The sequence below is a fragment of the Coffea arabica genome, chromosome 11e (assembly GCF_036785885.1).
Source record: "Coffea arabica cultivar ET-39 chromosome 11e, Coffea Arabica ET-39 HiFi, whole genome shotgun sequence".
Lineage (NCBI taxonomy): Eukaryota > Viridiplantae > Streptophyta > Magnoliopsida > Gentianales > Rubiaceae > Coffea > Coffea arabica.
Window position 1 is genome coordinate 32,563,291 of NC_092331.1, and position 23,773 is coordinate 32,587,063.

The 23,773-nt window shown below is 39.4% G+C and overlaps 19 non-coding genes across 19 annotated transcripts; all 19 read left to right on the forward strand.

The window, feature by feature from the left end:
• The first annotated feature begins 554 nt into the window (after positions 1-554).
• On the forward strand, positions 555-673 carry LOC140030139 (5S ribosomal RNA). The gene has a single exon (XR_011834053.1). It is a non-coding gene; the product is annotated as a 5S ribosomal RNA (ribosomal RNA).
• Positions 674-1,795: 1,122 nt separating this feature from the next.
• LOC140030140 (5S ribosomal RNA) lies at positions 1,796-1,914 on the forward strand. Its single transcript, XR_011834054.1, has one exon. It is a non-coding gene; the product is annotated as a 5S ribosomal RNA (ribosomal RNA).
• Positions 1,915-3,036: 1,122 nt separating this feature from the next.
• On the forward strand, positions 3,037-3,155 carry LOC140030141 (5S ribosomal RNA). Its single transcript, XR_011834055.1, has one exon. It is a non-coding gene; the product is annotated as a 5S ribosomal RNA (ribosomal RNA).
• Positions 3,156-4,277: 1,122 nt separating this feature from the next.
• LOC140032573 (5S ribosomal RNA) lies at positions 4,278-4,396 on the forward strand. The gene has a single exon (XR_011836499.1). It is a non-coding gene; the product is annotated as a 5S ribosomal RNA (ribosomal RNA).
• A 1,122-nt stretch (positions 4,397-5,518) lies between these two features.
• Positions 5,519-5,637, forward strand: LOC140032584 (5S ribosomal RNA). The gene has a single exon (XR_011836510.1). It is a non-coding gene; the product is annotated as a 5S ribosomal RNA (ribosomal RNA).
• A 1,122-nt stretch (positions 5,638-6,759) lies between these two features.
• LOC140030142 (5S ribosomal RNA) lies at positions 6,760-6,878 on the forward strand. Its single transcript, XR_011834056.1, has one exon. It is a non-coding gene; the product is annotated as a 5S ribosomal RNA (ribosomal RNA).
• A 1,122-nt stretch (positions 6,879-8,000) lies between these two features.
• On the forward strand, positions 8,001-8,119 carry LOC140030143 (5S ribosomal RNA). The gene has a single exon (XR_011834057.1). It is a non-coding gene; the product is annotated as a 5S ribosomal RNA (ribosomal RNA).
• Positions 8,120-9,241: 1,122 nt separating this feature from the next.
• On the forward strand, positions 9,242-9,360 carry LOC140032595 (5S ribosomal RNA). The gene has a single exon (XR_011836521.1). It is a non-coding gene; the product is annotated as a 5S ribosomal RNA (ribosomal RNA).
• A 1,122-nt stretch (positions 9,361-10,482) lies between these two features.
• On the forward strand, positions 10,483-10,601 carry LOC140032607 (5S ribosomal RNA). Its single transcript, XR_011836532.1, has one exon. It is a non-coding gene; the product is annotated as a 5S ribosomal RNA (ribosomal RNA).
• Positions 10,602-11,723: 1,122 nt separating this feature from the next.
• LOC140032619 (5S ribosomal RNA) lies at positions 11,724-11,842 on the forward strand. The gene has a single exon (XR_011836544.1). It is a non-coding gene; the product is annotated as a 5S ribosomal RNA (ribosomal RNA).
• A 1,122-nt stretch (positions 11,843-12,964) lies between these two features.
• On the forward strand, positions 12,965-13,083 carry LOC140032630 (5S ribosomal RNA). The gene has a single exon (XR_011836555.1). It is a non-coding gene; the product is annotated as a 5S ribosomal RNA (ribosomal RNA).
• Positions 13,084-14,205: 1,122 nt separating this feature from the next.
• On the forward strand, positions 14,206-14,324 carry LOC140030144 (5S ribosomal RNA). The gene has a single exon (XR_011834058.1). It is a non-coding gene; the product is annotated as a 5S ribosomal RNA (ribosomal RNA).
• Positions 14,325-15,446: 1,122 nt separating this feature from the next.
• LOC140032641 (5S ribosomal RNA) lies at positions 15,447-15,565 on the forward strand. The gene has a single exon (XR_011836566.1). It is a non-coding gene; the product is annotated as a 5S ribosomal RNA (ribosomal RNA).
• Positions 15,566-16,687: 1,122 nt separating this feature from the next.
• On the forward strand, positions 16,688-16,806 carry LOC140032652 (5S ribosomal RNA). Its single transcript, XR_011836577.1, has one exon. It is a non-coding gene; the product is annotated as a 5S ribosomal RNA (ribosomal RNA).
• Positions 16,807-17,928: 1,122 nt separating this feature from the next.
• LOC140032663 (5S ribosomal RNA) lies at positions 17,929-18,047 on the forward strand. Its single transcript, XR_011836588.1, has one exon. It is a non-coding gene; the product is annotated as a 5S ribosomal RNA (ribosomal RNA).
• Positions 18,048-19,169: 1,122 nt separating this feature from the next.
• On the forward strand, positions 19,170-19,288 carry LOC140021805 (5S ribosomal RNA). The gene has a single exon (XR_011825787.1). It is a non-coding gene; the product is annotated as a 5S ribosomal RNA (ribosomal RNA).
• A 1,122-nt stretch (positions 19,289-20,410) lies between these two features.
• On the forward strand, positions 20,411-20,529 carry LOC140021816 (5S ribosomal RNA). Its single transcript, XR_011825798.1, has one exon. It is a non-coding gene; the product is annotated as a 5S ribosomal RNA (ribosomal RNA).
• A 1,122-nt stretch (positions 20,530-21,651) lies between these two features.
• Positions 21,652-21,770, forward strand: LOC140021827 (5S ribosomal RNA). Its single transcript, XR_011825809.1, has one exon. It is a non-coding gene; the product is annotated as a 5S ribosomal RNA (ribosomal RNA).
• Positions 21,771-22,892: 1,122 nt separating this feature from the next.
• LOC140030145 (5S ribosomal RNA) lies at positions 22,893-23,011 on the forward strand. The gene has a single exon (XR_011834059.1). It is a non-coding gene; the product is annotated as a 5S ribosomal RNA (ribosomal RNA).
• Positions 23,012-23,773: the final 762 nt, after the last annotated feature.

Consider the following 23,773-nt stretch of genomic DNA (forward strand, 5'->3'; position numbering starts at 1 on the left):
TTTTGCTTGGGATAAAACACTTTTACGGTGTTTAATTTATTTTAGATTTGATTTGGAATCATTTATTTAAATTTTTATTACTTGATTATGTAATTAGTTTTGTGAGAAATTGATTTTATTAGAAATTACAGTGATAAATTAATAAATTAAAATTAAGTTTCGGGTCATTTCGGGTCGACCCGCCGCCCCGTAAACCTGAAATTTTCGGGTTCGGGTCAGCATACCTGACCCGTCACGGGTTGGCGGGTCGGGGTTCGGGTCAACAGATTTTCTGGCGGGTCTGTTGACCCGAACCCGACCCGCCAACCTGATTTGGACCCGAATTGCCACCCCTAACTGCAAGCGTGAAGGATTGATTTCATGATAATTTAGAGTTGCGGGATGAGGGAAAAAAACAGGGTGCAAATCAATAACAAAAAAATATATAAAGTAAATAAATAAAAGGATAAGAGGAAAATGCTTGAATTGACGCTTAAAATGAATTTCGGTCTAGAAAAGCCACACTGCTTCGCAGGACGGGGTAGTTTAAAAGAATAACGCGAAAGGAACATGGCGGGTGCGATCATACCAGCGCTAATGCACCGGATCCCATCAGAACTCCGAAGTTAAGCGTGCTTGGGCGAGAGTAGTACTAGGATGGGTGACCCCCTGGGAAGTCCTCGTGTTGCACCCCTCTCTTTTTTGTTTCGAAATCCAAATTTCCTATTCGTTCTTTATCCTGTAGTAATTTAGCTCCGTCGGAACGATTGCTTAATATTTTGCTTCTTGTCGAAGCGTGAAGGAGGATCTGAAGGCGCGAGACAAATCAGGAACGGTACGGCTCGATCAAAGCCCGGATCGTCGCTCAAATTTGTCGGCGCAAATGTATCACCGCAACTAGGGGTGGCAATTTTCGACACGACACGAACCTAACACGAAATTAATGGGTTTGGGTTGAGGTTTCGGGAATTCGGGTCAGAATCGGGTTGGACCCGATGAACCCGAAAAGAAAACCGGTCGATCTCGGGTCAACCCGTGGTGACCTGATATGACCCGATATGACCCGTTTACGAATTAAAAATAATTTAATAAACATAAAAATAATTTTATCTAACTAAACTAAGTTATTCTTTTTTTCAAAGGCATTAATTACTTAATCCTAAACGAATTTATTTAATTTGTGTGAAGTTGAAATTATTATACTTGGACAAATAATATATTATATTATTTTTCACTTTTGTATTGTTTTAATTTATTTTATATTTTGCTTGGGATAAAACACTTTTACGGTGTTTAATTTATTTTAGATTTGATTTGGAATCATTTATTTAAATTTTTATTACTTGATTATGTAATTAGTTTTGTGAGAAATTGATTTTATTAGAAATTTCAGTGATAAATTAATAAATTAAAATTAAGTTTCGGGTCATTTCGGGTCGACCCGCCGCCCCGTAAACCTGAAATTTTCGGGTTCGGGTCAGCATACCTGACCCGTCACGGGTTGGCGGGTCGGGGTTCGGGTCAACAGATTTTCTGGCGGGTCTGTTGACCCGAACCCGACCCGCCAACCTGATTTGGACCCGAATTGCCACCCCTAACTGCAAGCGTGAAGGATTGATTTCATGATAATTTAGAGTTGCGGGATGAGGGAAAAAAACAGGGTGCAAATCAATAACAAAAAAATATATAAAGTAAATAAATAAAAGGATAAGAGGAAAATGCTTGAATTGACGCTTAAAATGAATTTCGGTCTAGAAAAGCCACACTGCTTCGCAGGACGGAGTAGTTTAAAAGAATAACGCGAAAGGAACATGGCGGGTGCGATCATACCAGCGCTAATGCACCGGATCCCATCAGAACTCCGAAGTTAAGCGTGCTTGGGCGAGAGTAGTACTAGGATGGGTGACCCCCTGGGAAGTCCTCGTGTTGCACCCCTCTCTTTTTTGTTTCGAAATCCAAATTTCCTATTCGTTCTTTATCCTGTAGTAATTTAGCTCCGTCGGAACGATTGCTTAATATTTTGCTTCTTGTCGAAGCGTGAAGGAGGATCTGAAGGCGCGAGACAAATCAGGAACGGTACGGCTCGATCAAAGCCCGGATCGTCGCTCAAATTTGTCGGCGCAAATGTATCACCGCAACTAGGGGTGGCAATTTTCGACACGACACGAACCTAACACGAAATTAATGGGTTTGGGTTGAGGTTTCGGGAATTCGGGTCAGAATCGGGTTGGACCCGATGAACCCGAAAAGAAAACCGGTCGATTTCGGGTCAACCCGTGGTGACCTGATATGACCCGATATGACCCGTTTACGAATTAAAAATAATTTAATAAACATAAAAATAATTTTATCTAACTAAACTAAGTTATTCTTTTTTTCAAAGGCATTAATTACTTAATCCTAAACGAATTTATTTAATTTGTGTGAAGTTGAAATTATTATACTTGGACAAATAATATATTATATTATTTTTCACTTTTGTATTGTTTTAATTTATTTTATATTTTGCTTGGGATAAAACACTTTTACGGTGTTTAATTTATTTTAGATTTGATTTGGAATCATTTATTTAAATTTTTATTACTTGATTATGTAATTAGTTTTGTGAGAAATTGATTTTATTAGAAATTACAGTGATAAATTAATAAATTAAAATTAAGTTTCGGGTCATTTCGGGTCGACCCGCCGCCCCGTAAACCTGAAATCTTCGGGTTCGGGTCAGCATACCTGACCCGTCACGGGTTGGCGGGTCGGGGTTCGGGTCAACAGATTTTCTGGCGGGTCTGTTGACCCGAACCCGACCCGCCAACCTGATTTGGACCCGAATTGCCACCCCTAACTGCAAGCGTGAAGGATTGATTTCATGATAATTTAGAGTTGCGGGATGAGGGAAAAAAACAGGGTGCAAATCAATAACAAAAAAATATATAAAGTAAATAAATAAAAGGATAAGAGGAAAATGCTTGAATTGACGCTTAAAATGAATTTCGGTCTAGAAAAGCCACACTGCTTCGCAGGACGGGGTAGTTTAAAAGAATAACGCGAAAGGAACATGGCGGGTGCGATCATACCAGCGCTAATGCACCGGATCCCATCAGAACTCCGAAGTTAAGCGTGCTTGGGCGAGAGTAGTACTAGGATGGGTGACCCCCTGGGAAGTCCTCGTGTTGCACCCCTCTCTTTTTTGTTTCGAAATCCAAATTTCCTATTCGTTCTTTATCCTGTAGTAATTTAGCTCCGTCGGAACGATTGCTTAATATTTTGCTTCTTGTCGAAGCGTGAAGGAGGATCTGAAGGCGCGAGACAAATCAGGAACGGTACGGCTCGATCAAAGCCCGGATCGTCGCTCAAATTTGTCGGCGCAAATGTATCACCGCAACTAGGGGTGGCAATTTTCGACACGACACGAACCTAACACGAAATTAATGGGTTTGGGTTGAGGTTTCGGGAATTCGGGTCAGAATCGGGTTGGACCCGATGAACCCGAAAAGAAAACCGGTCGATTTCGGGTCAACCCGTGGTGACCTGATATGACCCGATATGACCCGTTTACGAATTAAAAATAATTTAATAAACATAAAAATAATTTTATCTAACTAAACTAAGTTATTCTTTTTTTCAAAGGCATTAATTACTTAATCCTAAACGAATTTATTTAATTTGTGTGAAGTTGAAATTATTATACTTGGACAAATAATATATTATATTATTTTTCACTTTTGTATTGTTTTAATTTATTTTATATTTTGCTTGGGATAAAACACTTTTACGGTGTTTAATTTATTTTAGATTTGATTTGGAATCATTTATTTAAATTTTTATTACTTGATTATGTAATTAGTTTTGTGAGAAATTGATTTTATTAGAAATTACAGTGATAAATTAATAAATTAAAATTAAGTTTCGGGTCATTTCGGGTCGACCCGCCGCCCCGTAAACCTGAAATTTTCGGGTTCGGGTCAGCATACCTGACCCGTCACGGGTTGGCGGGTCGGGGTTCGGGTCAACAGATTTTCTGGCGGGTCTGTTGACCCGAACCCGACCCGCCAACCTGATTTGGACCCGAATTGCCACCCCTAACTGCAAGCGTGAAGGATTGATTTCATGATAATTTAGAGTTGCGGGATGAGGGAAAAAAACAGGGTGCAAATCAATAACAAAAAAATATATAAAGTAAATAAATAAAAGGATAAGAGGAAAATGCTTGAATTGACGCTTAAAATGAATTTCGGTCTAGAAAAGCTACACTGCTTCGCAGGACGGGGTAGTTTAAAAGAATAACGCGAAAGGAACATGGCGGGTGCGATCATACCAGCACTAATGCACCGGATCCCATCAGAACTCCGAAGTTAAGCGTGCTTGGGCGAGAGTAGTACTAGGATGGGTGACCCCCTGGGAAGTCCTCGTGTTGCACCCCTCTCTTTTTTGTTTCGAAATCCAAATTTCCTATTCGTTCTTTATCCTGTAGTAATTTAGCTCCGTCGGAACGATTGCTTAATATTTTGCTTCTTGTCGAAGCGTGAAGGAGGATCTGAAGGCGCGAGACAAATCAGGAACGGTACGGCTCGATCAAAGCCCGGATCGTCGCTCAAATTTGTCGGCGCAAATGTATCACCGCAACTAGGGGTGGCAATTTTCGACACGACACGAACCTAACACGAAATTAATGGGTTTGGGTTGAGGTTTCGGGAATTCGGGTCAGAATCGGGTTGGACCCGATGAACCCGAAAAGAAAACCGGTCGATATCGGGTCAACCCGTGGTGACCTGATATGACCCGATATGACCCGTTTACGAATTAAAAATAATTTAATAAACATAAAAATAATTTTATCTAACTAAACTAAGTTATTCTTTTTTTCAAAGGCATTAATTACTTAATCCTAAACGAATTTATTTAATTTGTGTGAAGTTGAAATTATTATACTTGGACAAATAATATATTATATTATTTTTCACTTTTGTATTGTTTTAATTTATTTTATATTTTGCTTGGGATAAAACACTTTTACGGTGTTTAATTTATTTTAGATTTGATTTGGAATCATTTATTTAAATTTTTATTACTTGATTATGTAATTAGTTTTGTGAGAAATTGATTTTATTAGAAATTACAGTGATAAATTAATAAATTAAAATTAAGTTTCGGGTCATTTCGGGTCGACCCGCCGCCCCGTAAACCTGAAATTTTCGGGTTCGGGTCAGCATACCTGACCCGTCACGGGTTGGCGGGTCGGGGTTCGGGTCAACAGATTTTCTGGCGGGTCTGTTGACCCGAACCCGACCCGCCAACCTGATTTGGACCCGAATTGCCACCCCTGACTGCAAGCGTGAAGGATTGATTTCATGATAATTTAGAGTTGCGGGATGAGGGAAAAAAACAGGGTGCAAATCATTAACAAAAAAAAATATAAAGTAAATAAATAAAAGGATAAGAGGAAAATGCTTGAATTGACGCTTAAAATGAATTTCGGTCTAGAAAAGCCACACTGCTTCGCAGGACGGGGTAGTTTAAAAGAATAACGCGAAAGGAACATGGCGGGTGCGATCATACCAGCACTAATGCACCGGATCCCATCAGAACTCCGAAGTTAAGCGTGCTTGGGCGAGAGTAGTACTAGGATGGGTGACCCCCTGGGAAGTCCTCGTGTTGCACCCCTCTCTTTTTTGTTTCGAAATCCAAATTTCCTATTCGTTCTTTATCCTGTAGTAATTTAGCTCCGTCGGAACGATTGCTTAATATTTTGCTTCTTGTCGAAGCGTGAAGGAGGATCTGAAGGCGCGAGACAAATCAGGAACGGTACGGCTCGATCAAAGCCCGGATCGTCGCTCAAATTTGTCGGCGCAAATGTATCACCGCAACTAGGGGTGGCAATTTTCGACACGACACGAACCTAACACGAAATTAATGGGTTTGGGTTGAGGTTTCGGGAATTCGGGTCAGAATCGGGTTGGACCCGATGAACCCGAAAAGAAAACCGGTCGATTTCGGGTCAACCCGTGGTGACCTGATATGACCCGATACGACCCGTTTACGAATTAAAAATAATTTAATAAACATAAAAATAATTTTATCTAACTAAACTAAGTTATTCTTTTTTTCAAAGGCATTAATTACTTAATCCTAAACGAATTTATTTAATTTGTGTGAAGTTGAAATTATTATACTTGGACAAATAATATATTATATTATTTTTCACTTTTGTATTGTTTTAATTTATTTTATATTTTGCTTGGGATAAAACACTTTTACGGTGTTTAATTTATTTTAGATTTGATTTGGAATCATTTATTTAAATTTTTATTACTTGATTATGTAATTAGTTTTGTGAGAAATTGATTTTATTAGAAATTACAGTGATAAATTAATAAATTAAAATTAAGTTTCGGGTCATTTCGGGTCGACCCGCCGCCCCGTAAACCTGAAATTTTCGGGTTCGGGTCAGCATACCTGACCCGTCACGGGTTGGCGGGTCGGGGTTCGGGTCAACAGATTTTCTGGCGGGTCTGTTGACCCGAACCCGACCCGCCAACCTGATTTGGACCCGAATTGCCACCCCTAACTGCAAGCGTGAAGGATTGATTTCATGATAATTTAGAGTTGCGGGATGAGGGAAAAAAACAGGGTGCAAATCAATAACAAAAAAATATATAAAGTAAATAAATAAAAGGATAAGAGGAAAATGCTTGAATTGACGCTTAAAATGAATTTCGGTCTAGAAAAGCCACACTGCTTCGCAGGACGGGGTAGTTTAAAAGAATAACGCGAAAGGAACATGGCGGGTGCGATCATACCAGCGCTAATGCACCGGATCCCATCAGAACTCCGAAGTTAAGCGTGCTTGGGCGAGAGTAGTACTAGGATGGGTGACCCCCTGGGAAGTCCTCGTGTTGCACCCCTCTCTTTTTTGTTTCGAAATCCAAATTTCCTATTCGTTCTTTATCCTGTAGTAATTTAGCTCCGTCGGAACGATTGCTTAATATTTTGCTTCTTGTCGAAGCGTGAAGGAGGATCTGAAGGCGCGAGACAAATCAGGAACGGTACGGCTCGATCAAAGCCCGGATCGTCGCTCAAATTTGTCGGCGCAAATGTATCACCGCAACTAGGGGTGGCAATTTTCGACACGACACGAACCTAACACGAAATTAATGGGTTTGGGTTGAGGTTTCGGGAATTCGGGTCAGAATCGGGTTGGACCCGATGAACCCGAAAAGAAAACCGGTCGATTTCGGGTCAACCCGTGGTGACCTGATATGACCCGATATGACCCGTTTACGAATTAAAAATAATTTAATAAACATAAAAATAATTTTATCTAACTAAACTAAGTTATTCTTTTTTTCAAAGGCATTAATTACTTAATCCTAAACGAATTTATTTAATTTGTGTGAAGTTGAAATTATTATACTTGGACAAATAATATATTATATTATTTTTCACTTTTGTATTGTTTTAATTTATTTTATATTTTGCTTGGGATAAAACACTTTTACGGTGTTTAATTTATTTTAGATTTGATTTGGAATCATTTATTTAAATTTTTATTACTTGATTATGTAATTAGTTTTGTGAGAAATTGATTTTATTAGAAATTACAGTGATAAATTAATAAATTAAAATTAAGTTTCGGGTCATTTCGGGTCGACCCGCCGCCCCGTAAACCTGAAATTTTCGGGTTCGGGTCAGCATACCTGACCCGTCACGGGTTGGCGGGTCGGGGTTCGGGTCAACAGATTTTCTGGCGGGTCTGTTGACCCGAACCCGACCCGCCAACCTGATTTGGACCCGAATTGCCACCCCTGACTGCAAGCGTGAAGGATTGATTTCATGATAATTTAGAGTTGCGGGATGAGGGAAAAAAACAGGGTGCAAATCAATAACAAAAAAATATATAAAGTAAATAAATAAAAGGATAAGAGGAAAATGCTTGAATTGACGCTTAAAATGAATTTCGGTCTAGAAAAGCCACACTGCTTCGCAGGACGGGGTAGTTTAAAAGAATAACGCGAAAGGAACATGGCGGGTGCGATCATACCAGCGCTAATGCACCGGATCCCATCAGAACTCCGAAGTTAAGCGTGCTTGGGCGAGAGTAGTACTAGGATGGGTGACCCCCTGGGAAGTCCTCGTGTTGCACCCCTCTCTTTTTTGTTTCGAAATCCAAATTTCCTATTCGTTCTTTATCCTGTAGTAATTTAGCTCCGTCGGAACGATTGCTTAATATTTTGCTTCTTGTCGAAGCGTGAAGGAGGATCTGAAGGCGCGAGACAAATCAGGAACGGTACGGCTCGATCAAAGCCCGGATCGTCGCTCAAATTTGTCGGCGCAAATGTATCACCGCAACTAGGGGTGGCAATTTTCGACACGACACGAACCTAACACGAAATTAATGGGTTTGGGTTGAGGTTTCGGGAATTCGGGTCAGAATCGGGTTGGACCCGATGAACCCGAAAAGAAAACCGGTCGATTTCGGGTCAACCCGTGGTGACCTGATATGACCCGATATGACCCGTTTACGAATTAATAATAATTTAATAAACATAAAAATAATTTTATCTAACTAAACTAAGTTATTCTTTTTTTCAAAGGCATTAATTACTTAATCCTAAACGAATTTATTTAATTTGTGTGAAGTTGAAATTATTATACTTGGACAAATAATATATTATATTATTTTTCACTTTTGTATTGTTTTAATTTATTTTATATTTTGCTTGGGATAAAACACTTTTACGGTGTTTAATTTATTTTAGATTTGATTTGGAATCATTTATTTAAATTTTTATTACTTGATTATGTAATTAGTTTTGTGAGAAATTGATTTTATTAGAAATTACAGTGATAAATTAATAAATTAAAATTAAGTTTCGGGTCATTTCGGGTCGACCCGCCGCCCCGTAAACCTGAAATCTTCGGGTTCGGGTCAGCATACCTGACCCGTCACGGGTTGGCGGGTCGGGGTTCGGGTCAACAGATTTTCTGGCGGGTCTGTTGACCCGAACCCGACCCGCCAACCTGATTTGGACCCGAATTGCCACCCCTGACTGCAAGCGTGAAGGATTGATTTCATGATAATTTAGAGTTGCGGGATGAGGGAAAAAAACAGGGTGCAAATCAATAATAAAAAAAAATATAAAGTAAATAAATAAAAGGATAAGAGGAAAATGCTTGAATTGACGCTTAAAATGAATTTCGGTCTAGAAAAGCCACACTGCTTCGCAGGACGGGGTAGTTTAAAAGAATAACGCGAAAGGAACATGGCGGGTGCGATCATACCAGCACTAATGCACCGGATCCCATCAGAACTCCGAAGTTAAGCGTGCTTGGGCGAGAGTAGTACTAGGATGGGTGACCCCCTGGGAAGTCCTCGTGTTGCACCCCTCTCTTTTTTGTTTCGAAATCCAAATTTCCTATTCGTTCTTTATCCTGTAGTAATTTAGCTCCGTCGGAACGATTGCTTAATATTTTGCTTCTTGTCGAAGCGTGAAGGAGGATCTGAAGGCGCGAGACAAATCAGGAACGGTACGGCTCGATCAAAGCCCGGATCGTCGCTCAAATTTGTCGGCGCAAATGTATCACCGCAACTAGGGGTGGCAATTTTCGACACGACACGAACCTAACACGAAATTAATGGGTTTGGGTTGAGGTTTCGGGAATTCGGGTCAGAATCGGGTTGGACCCGATGAACCCGAAAAGAAAACCGGTCGATTTCGGGTCAACCCGTGGTGACCTGATATGACCCGATATGACCCGTTTACGAATTAAAAATAATTTAATAAACATAAAAATAATTTTATCTAACTAAACTAAGTTATTCTTTTTTTCAAAGGCATTAATTACTTAATCCTAAACGAATTTATTTAATTTGTGTGAAGTTGAAATTATTATACTTGGACAAATAATATATTATATTATTTTTCACTTTTGTATTGTTTTAATTTATTTTATATTTTGCTTGGGATAAAACACTTTTACGGTGTTTAATTTATTTTAGATTTGATTTGGAATCATTTATTTAAATTTTTATTACTTGATTATGTAATTAGTTTTGTGAGAAATTGATTTTATTAGAAATTACAGTGATAAATTAATAAATTAAAATTAAGTTTCGGGTCATTTCGGGTCGACCCGCCGCCCCGTAAACCTGAAATTTTCGGGTTCGGGTCAGCATACCTGACCCGTCACGGGTTGGCGGGTCGGGGTTCGGGTCAACAGATTTTCTGGCGGGTCTGTTGACCCGAACCCGACCCGCCAACCTGATTTGGACCCGAATTGCCACCCCTGACTGCAAGCGTGAAGGATTGATTTCATGATAATTTAGAGTTGCGGGATGAGGGAAAAAAACAGGGTGCAAATCAATAACAAAAAAATATATAAAGTAAATAAATAAAAGGATAAGAGGAAAATGCTTGAATTGACGCTTAAAATGAATTTCGGTCTAGAAAAGCCACACTGCTTCGCAGGACGGGGTAGTTTAAAAGAATAACGCGAAAGGAACATGGCGGGTGCGATCATACCAGCACTAATGCACCGGATCCCATCAGAACTCCGAAGTTAAGCGTGCTTGGGCGAGAGTAGTACTAGGATGGGTGACCCCCTGGGAAGTCCTCGTGTTGCACCCCTCTCTTTTTTGTTTCGAAATCCAAATTTCCTATTCGTTCTTTATCCTGTAGTAATTTAGCTCCGTCGGAACGATTGCTTAATATTTTGCTTCTTGTCGAAGCGTGAAGGAGGATCTGAAGGCGCGAGACAAATCAGGAACGGTACGGCTCGATCAAAGCCCGGATCGTCGCTCAAATTTGTCGGCGCAAATGTATCACCGCAACTAGGGGTGGCAATTTTCGACACGACACGAACCTAACACGAAATTAATGGGTTTGGGTTGAGGTTTCGGGAATTCGGGTCAGAATCGGGTTGGACCCGATGAACCCGAAAAGAAAACCGGTCGATTTCGGGTCAACCCGTGGTGACCTGATATGACCCGATATGACCCGTTTACGAATTAAAAATAATTTAATAAACATAAAAATAATTTTATCTAACTAAACTAAGTTATTCTTTTTTTCAAAGGCATTAATTACTTAATCCTAAACGAATTTATTTAATTTGTGTGAAGTTGAAATTATTATACTTGGACAAATAATATATTATATTATTTTTCACTTTTGTATTGTTTTAATTTATTTTATATTTTGCTTGGGATAAAACACTTTTACGGTGTTTAATTTATTTTAGATTTGATTTGGAATCATTTATTTAAATTTTTATTACTTGATTATGTAATTAGTTTTGTGAGAAATTGATTTTATTAGAAATTACAGTGATAAATTAATAAATTAAAATTAAGTTTCGGGTCATTTCGGGTCGACCCGCCGCCCCGTAAACCTGAAATTTTCGGGTTCGGGTCAGCATACCTGACCCGTCACGGGTTGGCGGGTCGGGGTTCGGGTCAACAGATTTTCTGGCGGGTCTGTTGACCCGAACCCGACCCGCCAACCTGATTTGGACCCGAATTGCCACCCCTAACTGCAAGCGTGAAGGATTGATTTCATGATAATTTAGAGTTGCGGGATGAGGGAAAAAAACAGGGTGCAAATCAATAACAAAAAAATATATAAAGTAAATAAATAAAAGGATAAGAGGAAAATGCTTGAATTGACGCTTAAAATGAATTTCGGTCTAGAAAAGCCACACTGCTTCGCAGGACGGGGTAGTTTAAAAGAATAACGCGAAAGGAACATGGCGGGTGCGATCATACCAGCACTAATGCACCGGATCCCATCAGAACTCCGAAGTTAAGCGTGCTTGGGCGAGAGTAGTACTAGGATGGGTGACCCCCTGGGAAGTCCTCGTGTTGCACCCCTCTCTTTTTTGTTTCGAAATCCAAATTTCCTATTCGTTCTTTATCCTGTAGTAATTTAGCTCCGTCGGAACGATTGCTTAATATTTTGCTTCTTGTCGAAGCGTGAAGGAGGATCTGAAGGCGCGAGACAAATCAGGAACGGTACGGCTCGATCAAAGCCCGGATCGTCGCTCAAATTTGTCGGCGCAAATGTATCACCGCAACTAGGGGTGGCAATTTTCGACACGACACGAACCTAACACGAAATTAATGGGTTTGGGTTGAGGTTTCGGGAATTCGGGTCAGAATCGGGTTGGACCCGATGAACCCGAAAAGAAAACCGGTCGATATCGGGTCAACCCGTGGTGACCTGATATGACCCGATATGACCCGTTTACGAATTAAAAATAATTTAATAAACATAAAAATAATTTTATCTAACTAAACTAAGTTATTCTTTTTTTCAAAGGCATTAATTACTTAATCCTAAACGAATTTATTTAATTTGTGTGAAGTTGAAATTATTATACTTGGACAAATAATATATTATATTATTTTTCACTTTTGTATTGTTTTAATTTATTTTATATTTTGCTTGGGATAAAACACTTTTACGGTGTTTAATTTATTTAAGATTTGATTTGGAATCATTTATTTAAATTTTTATTACTTGATTATGTAATTAGTTTTGTGAGAAATTGATTTTATTAGAAATTACAGTGATAAATTAATAAATTAAAATTAAGTTTCGGGTCATTTCGGGTCGACCCGCCGCCCCGTAAACCTGAAATTTTCGGGTTCGGGTCAGCATACCTGACCCGTCACGGGTTGGCGGGTCGGGGTTCGGGTCAACAGATTTTCTGGCGGGTCTGTTGACCCGAACCCGACCCGCCAACCTGATTTGGACCCGAATTGCCACCCCTGACTGCAAGCGTGAAGGATTGATTTCATGATAATTTAGAGTTGCGGGATGAGGGAAAAAAACAGGGTGCAAATCATTAACAAAAAAAAATATAAAGTAAATAAATAAAAGGATAAGAGGAAAATGCTTGAATTGACGCTTAAAATGAATTTCGGTCTAGAAAAGCCACACTGCTTCGCAGGACGGGGTAGTTTAAAAGAATAACGCGAAAGGAACATGGCGGGTGCGATCATACCAGCACTAATGCACCGGATCCCATCAGAACTCCGAAGTTAAGCGTGCTTGGGCGAGAGTAGTACTAGGATGGGTGACCCCCTGGGAAGTCCTCGTGTTGCACCCCTCTCTTTTTTGTTTCGAAATCCAAATTTCCTATTCGTTCTTTATCCTGTAGTAATTTAGCTCCGTCGGAACGATTGCTTAATATTTTGCTTCTTGTCGAAGCGTGAAGGAGGATCTGAAGGCGCGAGACAAATCAGGAACGGTACGGCTCGATCAAAGCCCGGATCGTCGCTCAAATTTGTCGGCGCAAATGTATCACCGCAACTAGGGGTGGCAATTTTCGACACGACACGAACCTAACACGAAATTAATGGGTTTGGGTTGAGGTTTCGGGAATTCGGTTCAGAATCGGGTTGGACCCGATGAACCCGAAAAGAAAACCGGTCGATTTCGGGTCAACCCGTGGTGACCTGATATGACCCGATATGACCCGTTTACGAATTAAAAATAATTTAATAAACATAAAAATAATTTTATCTAACTAAACTAAGTTATTCTTTTTTTCAAAGGCATTAATTACTTAATCCTAAACGAATTTATTTAATTTGTGTGAAGTTGAAATTATTATACTTGGACAAATAATATATTATATTATTTTTCACTTTTGTATTGTTTTAATTTATTTTATATTTTGCTTGGGATAAAACACTTTTACGGTGTTTAATTTATTTTAGATTTGATTTGGAATCATTTATTTAAATTTTTATTACTTGATTATGTAATTAGTTTTGTGAGAAATTGATTTTATTAGAAATTACAGTGATAAATTAATAAATTAAAATTAAGTTTCGGGTCATTTCGGGTCGACCCGCCGCCCCGTAAACCTGAAATTTTCGGGTTCGGGTCAGCATACCTGACCCGTCACGGGTTGGCGGGTCGGGGTTCGGGTCAACAGATTTTCTGGCGGGTCTGTTGACCCGAACCCGACCCGCCAACCTGATTTGGACCCGAATTGCCACCCCTGACTGCAAGCGTGAAGGATTGATTTCATGATAATTTAGAGTTGCGGGATGAGGGAAAAAAACAGGGTGCAAATCAATAACAAAAAAATATATAAAGTAAATAAATAAAAGGATAAGAGGAAAATGCTTGAATTGACGCTTAAAATGAATTTCGGTCTAGAAAAGCCACACTGCTTCGCAGGACGGGGTAGTTTAAAAGAATAACGCGAAAGGAACATGGCGGGTGCGATCATACCAGCGCTAATGCACCGGATCCCATCAGAACTCCGAAGTTAAGCGTGCTTGGGCGAGAGTAGTACTAGGATGGGTGACCCCCTGGGAAGTCCTCGTGTTGCACCCCTCTCTTTTTTGTTTCGAAATCCAAATTTCCTATTCGTTCTTTATCCTGTAGTAATTTAGCTCCGTCGGAACGATTGCTTAATATTTTGCTTCTTGTCGAAGCGTGAAGGAGGATCTGAAGGCGCGAGACAAATCAGGAACGGTACGGCTCGATCAAAGCCCGGATCGTCGCTCAAATTTGTCGGCGCAAATGTATCACCGCAACTAGGGGTGGCAATTTTCGACACGACACGAACCTAACACGAAATTAATGGGTTTGGGTTGAGGTTTCGGGAATTCGGGTCAGAATCGGGTTGGACCCGATGAACCCGAAAAGAAAACCGGTCGATTTCGGGTCAACCCGTGGTGACCTGATATGACCCGATATGACCCGTTTACGAATTAAAAATAATTTAATAAACATAAAAATAATTTTATCTAACTAAACTAAGTTATTCTTTTTTTCAAAGGCATTAATTACTTAATCCTAAACGAATTTATTTAATTTGTGTGAAGTTGAAATTATTATACTTGGACAAATAATATATTATATTATTTTTCACTTTTGTATTGTTTTAATTTATTTTATATTTTGCTTGGGATAAAACACTTTTACGGTGTTTAATTTATTTTAGATTTGATTTGGAATCATTTATTTAAATTTTTATTACTTGATTATGTAATTAGTTTTGTGAGAAATTGATTTTATTAGAAATTACAGTGATAAATTAATAAATTAAAATTAAGTTTCGGGTCATTTCGGGTCGACCCGCCGCCCCGTAAACCTGAAATCTTCGGGTTCGGGTCAGCATACCTGACCCGTCACGGGTTGGCGGGTCGGGGTTCGGGTCAACAGATTTTCTGGCGGGTCTGTTGACCCGAACCCGACCCGCCAACCTGATTTGGACCCGAATTGCCACCCCTGACTGCAAGCGTGAAGGATTGATTTCATGATAATTTAGAGTTGCGGGATGAGGGAAAAAAACAGGGTGCAAATCAATAACAAAAAAAAATATAAAGTAAATAAATAAAAGGATAAGAGGAAAATGCTTGAATTGACGCTTAAAATGAATTTCGGTCTAGAAAAGCCACACTGCTTCGCAGGACGGGGTAGTTTAAAAGAATAACGCGAAAGGAACATGGCGGGTGCGATCATACCAGCACTAATGCACCGGATCCCATCAGAACTCCGAAGTTAAGCGTGCTTGGGCGAGAGTAGTACTAGGATGGGTGACCCCCTGGGAAGTCCTCGTGTTGCACCCCTCTCTTTTTTGTTTCGAAATCCAAATTTCCTATTCGTTCTTTATCCTGTAGTAATTTAGCTCCGTCGGAACGATTGCTTAATATTTTGCTTCTTGTCGAAGCGTGAAGGAGGATCTGAAGGCGCGAGACAAATCAGGAACGGTACGGCTCGATCAAAGCCCGGATCGTCGCTCAAATTTGTCGGCGCAAATGTATCACCGCAACTAGGGGTGGCAATTTTCGACACGACACGAACCTAACACGAAATTAATGGGTTTGGGTTGAGGTTTCGGGAATTCGGTTCAGAATCGGGTTGGACCCGATGAACCCGAAAAGAAAACCGGTCGATTTCGGGTCAACCCGTGGTGACCTGATATGACCCGATATGACCCGTTTACGAATTAAAAATAATTTAATAAACATAAAAATAATTTTATCTAACTAAACTAAGTTATTCTTTTTTTCAAAGGCATTAATTACTTAATCCTAAACGAATTTATTTAATTTGTGTGAAGTTGAAATTATTATACTTGGACAAATAATATATTATATTATTTTTCACTTTTGTATTGTTTTAATTTATTTTATATTTTGCTTGGGATAAAACACTTTTACGGTGTTTAATTTATTTTAGATTTGATTTGGAATCATTTATTTAAATTTTTATTACTTGATTATGTAATTAGTTTTGTGAGAAATTGATTTTATTAGAAATTACAGTGATAAATTAATAAATTAAAATTAAGTTTCGGGTCATTTCGGGTCGACCCGCCGCCCCGTAAACCTGAAATTTTCGGGTTCGGGTCAGCATACCTGACCCGTCACGGGTTGGCGGGTCGGGGTTCGGGTTAACAGATTTTCTGGCGGGTCTGTTGACCCGAACCCGACCCGCCAACCTGATTTGGACCCGAATTGCCACCCCTGACTGCAAGCGTGAAGGATTGATTTCATGATAATTTAGAGTTGCGGGATGAGGGAAAAAAACAGGGTGCAAATCAATAACAAAAAAATATATAAAGTAAATAAATAAAAGGATAAGAGGAAAATGCTTGAATTGACGCTTAAAATGAATTTCGGTCTAGAAAAGCCACACTGCTTCGCAGGACGGGGTAGTTTAAAAGAATAACGCGAAAGGAACATGGCGGGTGCGATCATACCAGCACTAATGCACCGGATCCCATCAGAACTCCGAAGTTAAGCGTGCTTGGGCGAGAGTAGTACTAGGATGGGTGACCCCCTGGGAAGTCCTCGTGTTGCACCCCTCTCTTTTTTGTTTCGAAATCCAAATTTCCTATTCGTTCTTTATCCTGTAGTAATTTAGCTCCGTCGGAACGATTGCTTAATATTTTGCTTCTTGTCGAAGCGTGAAGGAGGATCTGAATGCGCGAGACAAATCAGGAACGGTACGGCTCGATCAAAGCCCGGATCGTCGCTCAAATTTGTCGGCGCAAATGTATCACCGCAACTAGGGGTGGCAATTTTCGACACGACACGAACCTAACACGAAATTAATGGGTTTGGGTTGAGGTTTCGGGAATTCGGGTCAGAATCGGGTTGGACCCGATGAACCCGAAAAGAAAACCGGTCGATTTCGGGTCAACCCGTGGTGACCTGATATGACCCGATATGACCCGTTTACGAATTAAAAATAATTTAATAAACATAAAAATAATTTTATCTAACTAAACTAAGTTATTCTTTTTTTCAAAGGCATTAATTACTTAATCCTAAACGAATTTATTTAATTTGTGTGAAGTTGAAATTATTATACTTGGACAAATAATATATTATATTATTTTTCACTTTTGTATTGTTTTAATTTATTTTATATTTTGCTTGGGATAAAACACTTTTACGGTGTTTAATTTATTTTAGATTTGATTTGGAATCATTTATTTAAATTTTTATTACTTGATTATGTAATTAGTTTTGTGAGAAATTGATTTTATTAGAAATTACAGTGATAAATTAATAAATTAAAATTAAGTTTCGGGTCATTTCGGGTCGACCCGCCGCCCCGTAAACCTGAAATCTTCGGGTTCGGGTCAGCATACCTGACCCGTCACGGGTTGGCGGGTCGGGGTTCGGGTCAACAGATTTTCTGGCGGGTCTGTTGACCCGAACCCGACCCGCCAACCTGATTTGGACCCGAATTGCCACCCCTGACTGCAAGCGTGAAGGATTGATTTCATGATAATTTAGAGTTGCGGGATGAGGGAAAAAAACAGGGTGCAAATCAATAACAAAAAAATATATAAAGTAAATAAATAAAAGGATAAGAGGAAAATGCTTGAATTGACGCTTAAAATGAATTTCGGTCTAGAAAAGCCACACTGCTTCGCAGGACGGGGTAGTTTAAAAGAATAACGCGAAAGGAACATGGCGGGTGCGATCATACCAGCACTAATGCACCGGATCCCATCAGAACTCCGAAGTTAAGCGTGCTTGGGCGAGAGTAGTACTAGGATGGGTGACCCCCTGGGAAGTCCTCGTGTTGCACCCCTCTCTTTTTTGTTTCGAAATCCAAATTTCCTATTCGTTCTTTATCCTGTAGTAATTTAGCTCCGTCGGAACGATTGCTTAATATTTTGCTTCTTGTCGAAGCGTGAAGGAGGATCTGAAGGCGCGAGACAAATCAGGAACGGTACGGCTCGATCAAAGCCCGGATCGTCGCTCAAATTTGTCGGCGCAAATGTATCACCGCAACTAGGGGTGGCAATTTTCGACACGACACGAACCTAACACGAAATTAATGGGTTTGGATTGAGGTTTCGGGAATTCGGGTCAGAATCGGGTTGGACCCGATGAACCCGAAAAGAAAACCGGTCGATTTCGGGTCAACCCGTGGTGACCTGATATGACCCGATATGACCCGTTTACGAATTAAAAATAATTTAATAAACATAAAAATAATTTTATCTAACTAAACTAAGTTATTCTTTTTTTCAAAGGCATTAATTACTTAATCCTAAACGAATTTATTTAATTTGTGTGAAGTTGAAATTATTATACTTGGACAAATAATATATTATATTATTTTTCACTTTTGTATTGTTTTAATTTATTTTATATTTTGGTTGGGATAAAACACTTTTACGGTGTTTAATTTATTTTAGATTTGATTTGGAATCATTTATTTAAATTTTTATTACTTGATTATGTAATTAGTTTTGTGAGAAATTGATTTTATTAGAAATTACAGTGATAAATTAATAAATTAAAATTAAGTTTCGGGTCATTTCGGGTCGACCCGCCGCCCCGTAAACCTGAAATTTTCGGGTTCGGGTCAGCATACCTGACCCGTCACGGGTTGGCGGGTCGGGGTTCGGGTCAACAGATTTTCTGGCGGGTCTGTTGACCCGAACCCGACCCGCCAACCTGATTTGGACCCGAATTGCCACCCCTAACTGCAAGCGTGAAGGATTGATTTCATGATAATTTAGAGTTGCGGGATGAGGGAAAAAAACAGGGTGCAAATCAATAACAAAAAAATATATAAAGTAAATAAATAAAAGGATAAGAGGAAAATGCTTGAATTGACGCTTAAAATGAATTTCGGTCTAGAAAAGCCACACTGCTTCGCAGGACGGGGTAGTTTAAAAGAATAACGCGAAAGGAACATGGCGGGTGCGATCATACCAGCACTAATGCACCGGATCCCATCAGAACTCCGAAGTTAAGCGTGCTTGGGCGAGAGTAGTACTAGGATGGGTGACCCCCTGGGAAGTCCTCGTGTTGCACCCCTCTCTTTTTTGTTTCGAAATCCAAATTTCCTATTCGTTCTTTATCCTGTAGTAATTTAGCTCCGTCGGAACGATTGCTTAATATTTTGCTTCTTGTCGAAGCGTGAAGGAGGATCTGAAGGCGCGAGACAAATCAGGAACGGTACGGCTCGATCAAAGCCCGGATCGTCGCTCAAATTTGTCGGCGCAAATGTATCACCGCAACTAGGGGTGGCAATTTTCGACACGACACGAACCTAACACGAAATTAATGGGTTTGGGTTGAGGTTTCGGGAATTCGGGTCAGAATCGGGTTGGACCCGATGAACCCGAAAAGAAAACCGGTCGATTTCGGGTCAACCCGTGGTGACCTGATATGACCCGATATGACCCGTTTACGAATTAAAAATAATTTAATAAACATAAAAATAATTTTATCTAACTAAACTAAGTTATTCTTTTTTTCAAAGGCATTAATTACTTAATCCTAAACGAATTTATTTAATTTGTGTGAAGTTGAAATTATTATACTTGGACAAATAATATATTATATTATTTTTCACTTTTGTATTGTTTTAATTTATTTTATATTTTGCTTGGGATAAAACACTTTTACGGTGTTTAATTTATTTTAGATTTGATTTGGAATCATTTATTTAAATTTTTATTACTTGATTATGTAATTAGTTTTGTGAGAAATTGATTTTATTAGAAATTACAGTGATAAATTAATAAATTAAAATTAAGTTTCGGGTCATTTCGGGTCGACCCGCCGCCCCGTAAACCTGAAATCTTCGGGTTCGGGTCAGCATACCTGACCCGTCACGGGTTGGCGGGTCGGGGTTCGGGTCAACAGATTTTCTGGCGGGTCTGTTGACCCGAACCCGACCCGCCAACCTGATTTGGACCCGAATTGCCACCCCTGACTGCAAGCGTGAAGGATTGATTTCATGATAATTTAGAGTTGCGGGATGAGGGAAAAAAACAGGGTGCAAATCAATAACAAAAAAATATATAAAGTAAATAAATAAAAGGATAAGAGGAAAATGCTTGAATTGACGCTTAAAATGAATTTCGGTCTAGAAAAGCCACACTGCTTCGCAGGACGGGGTAGTTTAAAAGAATAACGCGAAAGGAACATGGCGGGTGCGATCATACCAGCACTAATGCACCGGATCCCATCAGAACTCCGAAGTTAAGCGTGCTTGGGCGAGAGTAGTACTAGGATGGGTGACCCCCTGGGAAGTCCTCGTGTTGCACCCCTCTCTTTTTTGTTTCGAAATCCAAATTTCCTATTCGTTCTTTATCCTGTAGTAATTTAGCTCCGTCGGAACGATTGCTTAATATTTTGCTTCTTGTCGAAGCGTGAAGGAGGATCTGAAGGCGCGAGACAAATCAGGAACGGTACGGCTCGATCAAAGCCCGGATCGTCGCTCAAATTTGTCGGCGCAAATGTATCACCGCAACTAGGGGTGGCAATTTTCGACACGACACGAACCTAACACGAAATTAATGGGTTTGGATTGAGGTTTCGGGAATTCGGGTCAGAATCGGGTTGGACCCGATGAACCCGAAAAGAAAACCGGTCGATTTCGGGTCAACCCGTGGTGACCTGATATGACCCGATATGACCCGTTTACGAATTAAAAATAATTTAATAAACATAAAAATAATTTTATCTAACTAAACTAAGTTATTCTTTTTTTCAAAGGCATTAATTACTTAATCCTAAACGAATTTATTTAATTTGTGTGAAGTTGAAATTATTATACTTGGACAAATAATATATTATATTATTTTTCACTTTTGTATTGTTTTAATTTATTTTATATTTTGGTTGGGATAAAACACTTTTACGGTGTTTAATTTATTTTAGATTTGATTTGGAATCATTTATTTAAATTTTTATTACTTGATTATGTAATTAGTTTTGTGAGAAATTGATTTTATTAGAAATTACAGTGATAAATTAATAAATTAAAATTAAGTTTCGGGTCATTTCGGGTCGACCCGCCGCCCCGTAAACCTGAAATTTTCGGGTTCGGGTCAGCATACCTGACCCGTCACGGGTTGGCGGGTCGGGGTTCGGGTCAACAGATTTTCTGGCGGGTCTGTTGACCCGAACCCGACCCGCCAACCTGATTTGGACCCGAATTGCCACCCCTAACTGCAAGCGTGAAGGATTGATTTCATGATAATTTAGAGTTGCGGGATGAGGGAAAAAAACAGGGTGCAAATCAATAACAAAAAAATATATAAAGTAAATAAATAAAAGGATAAGAGGAAAATGCTTGAATTGACGCTTAAAATGAATTTCGGTCTAGAAAAGCCACACTGCTTCGCAGGACGGGGTAGTTTAAAAGAATAACGCGAAAGGAACATGGCGGGTGCGATCATACCAGCACTAATGCACCGGATCCCATCAGAACTCCGAAGTTAAGCGTGCTTGGGCGAGAGTAGTACTAGGATGGGTGACCCCCTGGGAAGTCCTCGTGTTGCACCCCTCTCTTTTTTGTTTCGAAATCCAAATTTCCTATTCGTTCTTTATCCTGTAGTAATTTAGCTCCGTCGGAACGATTGCTTAATATTTTGCTTCTTGTCGAAGCGTGAAGGAGGATCTGAAGGCGCGAGACAAATCAGGAACGGTACGGCTCGATCAAAGCCCGGATCGTCGCTCAAATTTGTCGGCGCAAATGTATCACCGCAACTAGGGGTGGCAATTTTCGACACGACACGAACCTAACACGAAATTAATGGGTTTGGGTTGAGGTTTCGGGAATTCGGGTCAGAATCGGGTTGGACCCGATGAACCCGAAAAGAAAACCGGTCGATTTCGGGTCAACCCGTGGTGACCTGATATGACCCGATATGACCCGTTTACGAATTAAAAATAATTTAATAAACATAAAAATAATTTTATCTAACTAAACTAAGTTATTCTTTTTTTCAAAGGCATTAATTACTTAATCCTAAACGAATTTATTTAATTTGTGTGAAGTTGAAATTATTATACTTGGACAAATAATATATTATATTATTTTTCACTTTTGTATTGTTTTAATTTATTTTATATTTTGCTTGGGATAAAACACTTTTACGGTGTTTAATTTATTTTAGATTTGATTTGGAATCATTTATTTAAATTTTTATTACTTGATTATGTAATTAGTTTTGTGAGAAATTGATTTTATTAGAAATTACAGTGATAAATTAATAAATTAAAATTAAGTTTCGGGTCATTTCGGGTCGACCCGCCGCCCCGTAAACCTGAAATCTTCGGGTTCGGGTCAGCATACCTGACCCGTCACGGGTTGGCGGGTCGGGGTTCGGGTCAACAGATTTTCTGGCGGGTCTGTTGACCCGAACCCGACCCGCCAACCTGATTTGGACCCGAATTGCCACCCCTAACTGCAAGCGTGAAGGATTGATTTCATGATAATTTAGAGTTGCGGGATGAGGGAAAAAAACAGGGTGCAAATCAATAACAAAAAAATATATAAAGTAAATAAATAAAAGGATAAGAGGAAAATGCTTGAATTGACGCTTAAAATGAATTTCGGTCTAGAAAAGCCACACTGCTTCGCAGGACGGGGTAGTTTAAAAGAATAACGCGAAAGGAACATGGCGGGTGCGATCATACCAGCGCTAATGCACCGGATCCCATCAGAACTCCGAAGTTAAGCGTGCTTGGGCGAGAGTAGTACTAGGATGGGTGACCCCCTGGGAAGTCCTCGTGTTGCACCCCTCTCTTTTTTGTTTCGAAATCCAAATTTCCTATTCGTTCTTTATCCTGTAGTAATTTAGCTCCGTCGGAACGATTGCTTAATATTTTGCTTCTTGTCGAAGCGTGAAGGAGGATCTGAAGGCGCGAGACAAATCAGGAACGGTACGGCTCGATCAAAGCCCGGATCGTCGCTCAAATTTGTCGGCGCAAATGTATCACCGCAACTAGGGGTGGCAATTTTCGACACGACACGAACCTAACACGAAATTAATGGGTTTGGGTTGAGGTTTCGGGAATTCGGGTCAGAATCGGGTTGGACCCGATGAACCCGAAAAGAAAACCGGTCGATTTCGGGTCAACCCGTGGTGACCTGATATGACCCGATATGACCCGTTTACGAATTAAAAATAATTTAATAAACATAAAAATAATTTTATCTAACTAAACTAAGTTATTCTTTTTTTCAAAGGCATTAATTACTTAATCCTAAACGAATTTATTTAATTTGTGTGAAGTTGAAATTATTATACTTGGACAAATAATATATTATATTATTTTTCACTTTTGTATTGTTTTAATTTATTTTATATTTTGCTTGGGATAAAACACTTTTACGGTGTTTAATTTATTTTAGATTTGATTTGGAATCATTTATTTAAATTTTTATTACTTGATTATGTAATTAGTTTTGTGAGAAATTGATTTTATTAGAAATTACAGTGATAAATTAATAAATTAAAATTAAGTTTCGGGTCATTTCGGGTCGACCCGCCGCCCCGTAAA